This window comes from Bombina bombina, chromosome 4 (genome assembly GCF_027579735.1).
Source record: "Bombina bombina isolate aBomBom1 chromosome 4, aBomBom1.pri, whole genome shotgun sequence".
Classification (NCBI taxonomy): Eukaryota; Metazoa; Chordata; class Amphibia; order Anura; family Bombinatoridae; genus Bombina; species Bombina bombina.
In genome coordinates this window covers 823600179-823609329 of record NC_069502.1, presented here as the reverse complement: position 1 = coordinate 823609329, position 9151 = coordinate 823600179, and the positions used below count along the sequence as shown (strand labels likewise).

At 37.8% G+C, this 9151-nt stretch overlaps 1 non-coding gene across 1 annotated transcript; it reads left to right on the top strand.

Annotated features, from left to right (window-relative positions):
* The first annotated feature begins 5342 nt into the window (after nucleotides 1–5342).
* Nucleotides 5343–5456, top strand: LOC128658532 (U5 spliceosomal RNA). Its single transcript, XR_008402213.1, has one exon. It is a non-coding gene; the product is annotated as a U5 spliceosomal RNA (small nuclear RNA).
* Nucleotides 5457–9151: the final 3695 nt, after the last annotated feature.

Sequence of the window (9151 nt, the reverse complement as noted above, 5' to 3'; positions counted from 1 at the left end):
ACTGATGCTCTCTCCTGTTTGATTTTGGCAATCAATCGAGGAAGCAGCGGGAAGGGTGGAAACACATAAGCCATCCCGAAGTTCCAAGGTGCTGTCAAAGCATCTATCAGAACCGCTCCCGGATCCCTGGATCTGGACCCGTAGAGAGGAAGTTTGGCGTTCTGGCGAGACGCCATGAGATCTATCTCTGGTTTGCCCCAACGTCGAAGTATTTGGGCAAAGACCTCCGGATGAAGTTCCCACTCCCCCGGATGAAAAGTCTGGCGACTCAAGAAATCCGCCTCCCAGTTCTCCACTCCCGGGATGTGGATTGCTGACAGGTGGCAAGAGTGAGACTCTGCCCAGCGAATTATCTTTGATACTTCCATCATTGCTAGGGAGCTTCTTGTCCCTCCCTGATGGTTGATGTAAGCTACAGTCGTGATGTTGTCCGACTGAAACCTGATGAACCCCCGAGTTGTTAATTGGGGCCAAGCCAGAAGGGCATTGAGAACTGCTCTCAATTCCAGGATGTTTATTGGAAGGAGACTCTCCTCCTGATTCCATAGTCCCTGAGCCTTCAGAGAATTCCAGACAGCGCCCCAACCTAGTAGGCTGGCGTCTGTTGTTACAATTGTCCAGTCTGGCCTGCTGAATGGCATCCCCCTGGACAGGTGTGGCCGATAAAGCCACCATAGAAGAGAATTTCTGGTCTCTTGATTCAGATTCAGAGTAGGGGACAAATCTGAGTAATCCCCATTCCACTGACTTAGCATGCACAATTGCAGCGGTCTGAGGTGTAGGCGTGCAAAAGGTACTATGTCCATTGCCGCTACCATTAAGCCGATCACCTCCATGCATTGAGCTACTGACGGGTGTTGAATGGAATGAAGGACACGGCATGCATTTTGAAGCTTTGTTAACCTGTCTTCTGTCAGGTAAATCTTCATTTCTACAGAATCTATAAGAGTCCCCAAGAATGGAACTCTTGTGAGAGGAAAAAGAGAACTCTTCTTTTCGTTCACTTTCCATCCATGCGACCTTAGAAATGCCAGAACTAACTCTGTATGAGACTTGGCAGTTTGAAAGCTTGAAGCTTGTATTAGAATGTCGTCCAGGTACGGAGCTACCGAAATCCCTCGCGGTCTTAGTACCGCCAGAAGGGCACCCACAACCTTTGTGAAGATTCTTGGAGCCGTAGCCAATCCGAATGGAAGAGCTACAAACTGGTAATGCCTGTCTAAGAAGGCAAACCTTAGATACCGGTGATGATCTTTGTGAATCGGTATGTGAAGGTAAGCATCTTTTAAATCCACTGTGGTCATGTACTGACCCTTTTGGATCATGGGTAAGATTGTCCGAATAGTTTCCATTTTGAACGATGGAACTCTTAGGAATTTGTTTAGAATCTTTAAATCTAAGATTGGCCTGAAAGTTCCCTCTTTTTTGGGAACCACAAACAGGTTTGAGTAGAACCCTTGTCCTTGTTCCGACCGCGGAACCGGATGGATCACTCCCATTAATAACAGATCTTGTACACAGCGTAGAAACGCTTCTTTCTTTATCTGGTTTGTTGACAACCTTGACAGATGAAATCTCCCTCTTGGGGGAGATAATTTGAAGTCTAGAAGGTATCCCTGAGATATGATCTCTAGCGCCCAGGGATCCTGAACATCTCTTGCCCAGGCCTGGGCGAAGAGAGAAAGTCTGCCCCCCACTAGATCCGGTCCCGGATCGGGGGCTCTCGGTTCATGCTGTCTTTGGGGCAGCAGCAGGTTTCCTGGCCTGCTTGCTCTTGTTCCAGGACTGGTTAGGCTTCCAGCCTTGCCTGTAACGAGCAACAGCTCCCTCCTGTTTTGGTGCAGTGGAGGTTGATGCTGCTCCTGTTTTGAAATTCCGAAAGGGACGAAAATTAGACTGTCTAGCCTTAGCTTTGGCTTTGTCTTGAGGTAGGGCGTGGCCCTTACCTCCTGTAATGTCAGCGATAATTTCTTTCAAACCGGGCCCAAATAAAGACTGCCCCTTGAAAGGTATATTAAGTAATTTGGACTTAGAAGTAACATCAGCTGACCAGGATTTTAGCCACAGCGCCCTACGTGCCTGTATGGCGAATCCTGAGTTCTTAGCCGTAAGTTTGGTTAAATGTACTACGGCCTCCGAAATGAATGAATTAGCTAGTTTAAGGACTCTAAGCCTGTCCGTAATGTCGTCTAGCGTAGATGAACTAAGGTTCTCTTCCAGAGACTCAATCCAAAATGCTGCCGCAGCCGTAATCGGCGCGATACATGCAAGGGGTTGCAATATAAAACCTTGTTGAACAAACATTTTCTTAAGGTAACCCTCTAATTTTTTATCCATTGGATCTGAAAAAGCACAGCTATCCTCCACCGGGATAGTGGTACGCTTAGCTAAAGTAGAAACTGCTCCCTCCACCTTAGGGACCGTTTGCCATAAGTCCCGAGTGGTGGTGTCTATTGGAAACATCTTTCTAAATATTGGAGGGGGTGAGAACGGCACACCGGGTCTATCCCACTCCTTAGTAACAATTTCAGTTAGTCTCTTAGGTATAGGAAAAACGTCAGTACTCGCCGGTACCGCAAAGTATTTATCCAACCTACACAGTTTCTCTGGTATTGCAATGGTGTTACAATCATTGAGAGCAGCTAAGACCTCCCCTAGTAATACACGGAGGTTCTCCAATTTAAATTTAAAATTTGAAATATCTGAATCCAATCTGTTTGGATCAGAACCGTCACCTACAGAATGAAGCTCTCCGTCCTCATGCTCTGCAAGCTGTGACGCAGTATCAGACATGGCCCTAGTATTGTCAGCGCACTCTGTTCTCACCCCAGAGTGATCACGCTTGCCTCTTAGTTCTGGTAATTTAGACAAAACTTCAGTCATAACAGTAGCCATATCTTGTAATGTTATCTGTAATGGCCGCCCAGATGTACTAGGCGCCATAATATCACGCACCTCCCGGGCGGGAGATGCAGGTACTGCCGCGTGAGGCGAGTTAGTCGGCATAACTCTCCCCTCGCTGTTTGGTGAAATTTGTTCAAATTGTACAGATTGACTTTTATTTAAAGTAGCATCAATACAGTTAGTACATAAATTTCTATTGGGCTCCACCTTGGCATTGGAACAAATGACACAGATATCTTCCTCTGAGTCAGACATGTTTAACACACTAGCAATAAACTTGCAACTTGGTTATAATCTTTTTTAGCAAAAACGTACTGTGCCTCAAAGAGGTACTAAACGATTAAATGACAGTTGAAATAATGAACTGAAAAACAGTTATAGCATCAAACTTTAAAACAACACAACTTTTAGCAAAGGTTTTTCCCATTAGAAAAATAACAATAATTAAATTTGACATAAAAATTACAGAGCAACGTTTTTATTCACAGTCAATATAAAATTCTCACAGCTCTGCTGAGAGAATCTACCTCCCTCCAAAGAAGTTTGAAGACCCCTGAGATCTGTCAGAGATGAACCGGATCATGCAGGAAATATAAGAGTAACTGACTGGAATTTTTTGATGCGTAGCAAAGAGCGCCAAAAACGGCCCCTCCCCCTCACACACAGCAGTGAAGAGAAACGAAACTGTCACAATTAAAACCAAACAACTGCCAAGTGGAAAATAATGCCCAAATATTTATTCACTCAGTACCTCAGAAATGTAAACGATTCTACATTCCAGCAAAAACGTTTAACATGATAAATACTTATTAAAAGGATTAGTGACTTTTAACAGAGTAGTTCCGGTGAAATACCATCCCCAGAATACTGAAGTGTATACATACATGTCATTATAACGGTATGGCAGGATTTTCTCATCAATTCCATTCAGAAAATAAAAACTGCTACATACCTCAATGCAGATTCATCTGCCCGCTGTCCCCTGATCTGAAGCTTTTACCTCCCTCAGATGGCCGAGAACAGCAATATGATCTTAACTACTCCGGTTAAAATCATAGTAAAAAACTCTGGTAGATTCTTCCTCAAACTCTGCCAGAGAAGTAATAACACGCTCCGGTGCTATTGTAAAATAACAAACTTTTGATTGAAGTCATAAAAACTAAGTATAATCACCATAGTCCTCTCACACATCCTATCTAGTCGTTGGGTGCAAGAGAATGACTGGGACTGACGTAGAGGGGAGGAGCTATATGCAGCTCTGCTGGGTGAATCCTCTTGCATTTCCTGTTGGGGAGGAGTTATATCCCAGAAGTAATGATGACCCGTGGACTGATCACACATAACAGAAGAAAACATAATTTATGCTTACCTGATAAATTCCTTTCTTCTGTTGTGTGATCAGTCCACGGCCCGCCCTGTTTTAAGGCAGGTAAATATCTTTTAAATTATACTCCAGTCACCACTTCACCCTTGGTTACTCCTTTCTCGTTGATTCTTGGTCGAATGACTGGGACTGACGTAGAGGGGAGGAGCTATATGCAGCTCTGCTGGGTGAATCCTCTTGCATTTCCTGTTGGGGAGGAAGTATGTTTTTTTCCATTTTTTCATCATATTTTATAAAAAATGTTATAGTAAATTATATGATATGATGAAAATAATGGTATCTTTAGAAAGTCTATTAAATGGCGAGAAAAACTGTATATAATATGTGTGGGTACAGTAAATGAGTAAGAGGAAAATTAAAGCTAAACACAAACACAGCAGAAATGTAAAAATAGTCCTGGTCCCAAACTGTCAGAAAATGGAAAAGTGCTGTGGTCCTTAAGGGGTTAATGTCAATATTTTTTTACTTTACGTTTTGATTATTTAAGTTATCTATATATACCTAGCTACCTTCTTTAAAATCCATAAAGTAACAGAAAAGTGACAGCATATTTAATGTATAGTCTCTTGCAGTTGGTCACCCTGAAACATATTTGACATTTTATAATTTAGTATGCATGAATTTCTCAGGGATGTGTAATATTGATACCTTATTTATCCTAATCATTTTTGTTCTTTCCAGTTTAAGAATAACTGGCAGCATTAAAGGCCCATGAAAATACCAACACAAGTCTGTGTTTTGTTGAAGTGCACAAAAACAAAAATACCCCCCTCCAAAAAAAACAACAACAAAGAAATAAAATGAACTTTGTGCATGAGTAACCTGACAATGTTCTCATTTGCATACCCATGGTGCATTGCAAAATAGTTTTATAATGTGCTTGTGTTTTATTAATGCTCTTTTCAAAACAACCTAAATAAATGTAACTACTTGATTATTTGTCAATATAACCTAAGTGTACATATTTCATACTAAGAAATGTACATTTATTTTTTCACTTTAGGCTTTATAGGAGTTACTCTAAACTCCACTTATATTTAGATGGTGAACGAGCATACTCTGGTTTCTCTTCAGATCGAATAAATCTTTCGCCTTTTACTAAAAATTTCCGTGGAGAGGAACCGCTATGAGTTTTCAATAAATTTTTGAGGCTCTACATTATAGAGCTATTTACATGAGTTAATAATAGATAAATGATTACTGCAAAATAAATATTTTCCTTTTTTTGTGCGTGCTCTTCAAGTATCTGAATAATATAGACTAGTAGAAAATTAAAAAAATATTGCTTAATGTTTAGAATTTTGCTTTATTTGCCCCTTTAAGAGTCTGTCACTGACGCTATTGTGTGATGGAAAAAGTGCAGGCTCCAGAGATTCTTTCAAAGATTCTTTAAAATAGTTTTAACCTTCTCTTTAGAAATCTTCTTTACAATAGAATTAAATATCGAGTAATTCATGAATAATAATGATGATTACAATATTTACAGAAGGTCATAAAAGTTAAATTCCCATTTTAAAGATGAGCACATAGATTACAGAACAAAGCATAAATGAGTTCTTAATAAAGAAAAGTTATATAATACCACAAAAGTACAATGTATCAAAGTTTGTTTCAAAATGATTTAGTGCATCTTTGTTTTTAATAAATCTCAAAAGGAAACATCTGTCACTATATGGAAAGGAAGAGAACAAGATTTGGGTGGAGCTTTTGGGTCTGTTCATTGATTAAACCCTGTTATTTTGTGGTTGGAAAAGGAGCCTTTGTAAGTTTTGGGGGGAAAGTCCGAGCTCGTGATTGTCGTCATCATTTATTTTATTTTACTTTGTAGGTTCTCTCTACTAACAAGTCTTATTAACAAACCTTATTTTTATTCATCTCTATATCATAATCCCTAACCATATTAAAATGAGTCCTTATAAATACTGACAGTTCTATATGCAGTTATATTTGTATCCATGCATTATTTATATTTAAACAGGAAAAAAAGTTACTATGGATCAGTAGTTTATAACTTACATAGAATTAAATTTGTTAAATAAAAAGCTCTGTCAATTCTAACATTGAAAGTTAGTTATTAGAAATTATTTCAGGAAACTAAAAATATTTGTGTTTGTACTGTAATTCCATTTCTTATCCTCCAGCGCCACCTACTGGATATTGTTATGTTCAAATATTTTCCTGTACACTTGGTTTTACATCACTATTTTTCTAATCAAAGTGCAGAGAAGTTATGGGTCAAATGTATAAGCGATTCTCTCACTTTATGTGCAAATTGTTTTATTTCATGTTGCTAAATTATTTAAAAATACATTGTTTTCTAATAATCATAAGTCAACTGTATCTGGCTTTTTTTTTTCCATTTAAAAACCCCTGATAAATTTCAATATACTTTAGTCTTTTCTCCAAACAAATATGCTACTTATTATAGTTTTTAACTTTGAAAGGAAAAGCCGTAATGTGACCATTTAAAAGAACAACAATATAAACACTCATAGAATAACATAAACGGTTTATTTGGCATCAATGACAGCAGATAGGAAACTCATTACTGTATGTGACCCAGAATTATGTTATAGAAGGCGCCATCCCATAACACAATGTACAGAAACTCACATTGTCTTCTTGCTGTGGTCTCCTCTAGCCCCTTTATCTGTTCTTATTGTATAGATACATAAACTGTATTGTTTGCAGTCTATAAGTAAATTTATATTCATAAACGTAAACTATATCAGATCTTATCCAAGAAAAACAATTAGACACTAAAACTACTAGAGATGAAACCATAACATTACGTATATGAGCATTTGTTTTATATAAAATACATGGAGATAGATTTATGATTACAGCACATGCACTTGTAAAGGAAAGTTATAGCTCCGGTCACAGCTGTGTTTTTCCAGATGAAATGAGGGATATAAAGTATAAGTGATTGTATCTCTTGGTGCTAAACATACAGTTTGTCTTCAAACACAAGTGGGCACCAGCATTAGGAATTGAACATAAATTATATAATTATAAATAACCTCCTATCACCCTTCTAAAGCCAAATGTACCATTATTGTGGGGGAAGTCCGGGCTTTTTCCTCCTTATCAAAAAAGTTGTGACATTTTAGCATAATGAAATCTTCATCTGAACTAACAAACTGCTATACTTGTTTCAAATACATGGTTACAATGTGACAGATATAATTGTGCCAATCTCAATGTTATAAATAGTGACGGATGCAGATGTGTATCCTCTCTCCTATTTAATGTATTTCCAGCCTATGGCATTTAATTAACGTATAATAGTGTAACAAAAGGCAATGGCTATAAACCCTATAAAAACTGACAGCAATCACGTTTCTAAAAAAATAAATATAAAAATATGATTAAAGATTTTTGTAAACACCCAAACAAATGTAATTGTTTAACTTTTATGCATCTAATCTAAAATGGCCGATTTGTAAATTGTAAATAATGTACATATGAAAGCACAAGCTCCGATAGTGAGTATGTGGGTAATTATTAATTCTTTGTGTCTATATAATCATTATAAAAGCTCTATATAAAAACATATAGGTGGTACTTTGTGATGGAGTGAACCTGAAAGGGAACTAAGCGCTTGTTAGAGCTTCATTTGTTGTGTGACGTGTCCTCTTGTCATTGGTTACAGGAGCATTTAGTGGTTTAAAAAAAAAAAAGCCCAGGCTCCTGCATTTGTTTCATGTTTTATCTTCAATGTAAATTATTTAACATTTCTCCCTATATATAATCTTAAATACTCAGAAACAGCGTCCCCAGTAACTCATGTTGATTTTATTTCTACATTAACATTTAGATGTAAATTTGAAATAAATCAATATGAGACAAATCTATTTCATAATCATATTTTCCCAGGTAATTTAAGTCATAACTTCTGGAACGTGTATGTGAAATGTATTATTTTAACCTGTGGGTATAAAGGAGCTTAAACATATTATAATAATATTATTATATCACACACTAAATAATTAAATGTTACTGTATTATTGCACTTACAGACTAATGACTCCTTTCTTACTTGTGTCAGAAAATGTCCCTTTGTAGTAGCAACATTGCTGATGTTTTACAGTTACATTAATTATTTGATACATTGTAACATTTATACACAATGTTGGCTACTGAGGTTTAACTCATTTGTTTCACATCCATAGGTAGATATATATCAAGTTACTACATAAAACATGATGTATTATTAAAGTGAAAGTCAACCCTAGCGTTTTACAAATGCTAGGATTGACTATTGTGTCACGGATACTGGCTGCAAGGGCTAAATCCCTACCCCCTACAACCTCACCTCTATTGTTTCTCAGTGGTTTTGGGCTCCTCAGAGCAACCACAATCTCTGGAAGCTTTTTGTTTGCTTTTTGTAGGCTTGTTTTTGTGTTCTAAACTTGTTAAGAGAAGAGCTGGCTTAAGACCGGGAAAACCCTCCTAGGCTGGCCGGGCTCCTGGAACTCCTACCCAGATAGCATGTATTTTTGCTGCAAGTTTGAAAATGAATTGCTAAACTCTTGCTAAACTTTAAATTTGCCACAATTGTGTATAGCATTTGTTTGTTTTTTTCTGTAAAAATTGCAAATGAATTGCTAAACTCTTGCTAGACTTGCCAAGCTTCAAAAGTTTCCTGCACATTTGTTGCAAGTCTTCAGAATATCTGCTTTACAAATTAGCTGCAAATTTTCTGCCAGATTACAAGTGGCACACTATTTTTTTGCGTATGAATTAATGTGCAAGTTTGCACCCTTTTGGGCATGCAGATAAGTAAATGCGAACGTGAGAGTGCAATCACAATTTAGGCTTGTCGGGTTAATGTGACTTCAGAGCTCTGGTTAACTGTTA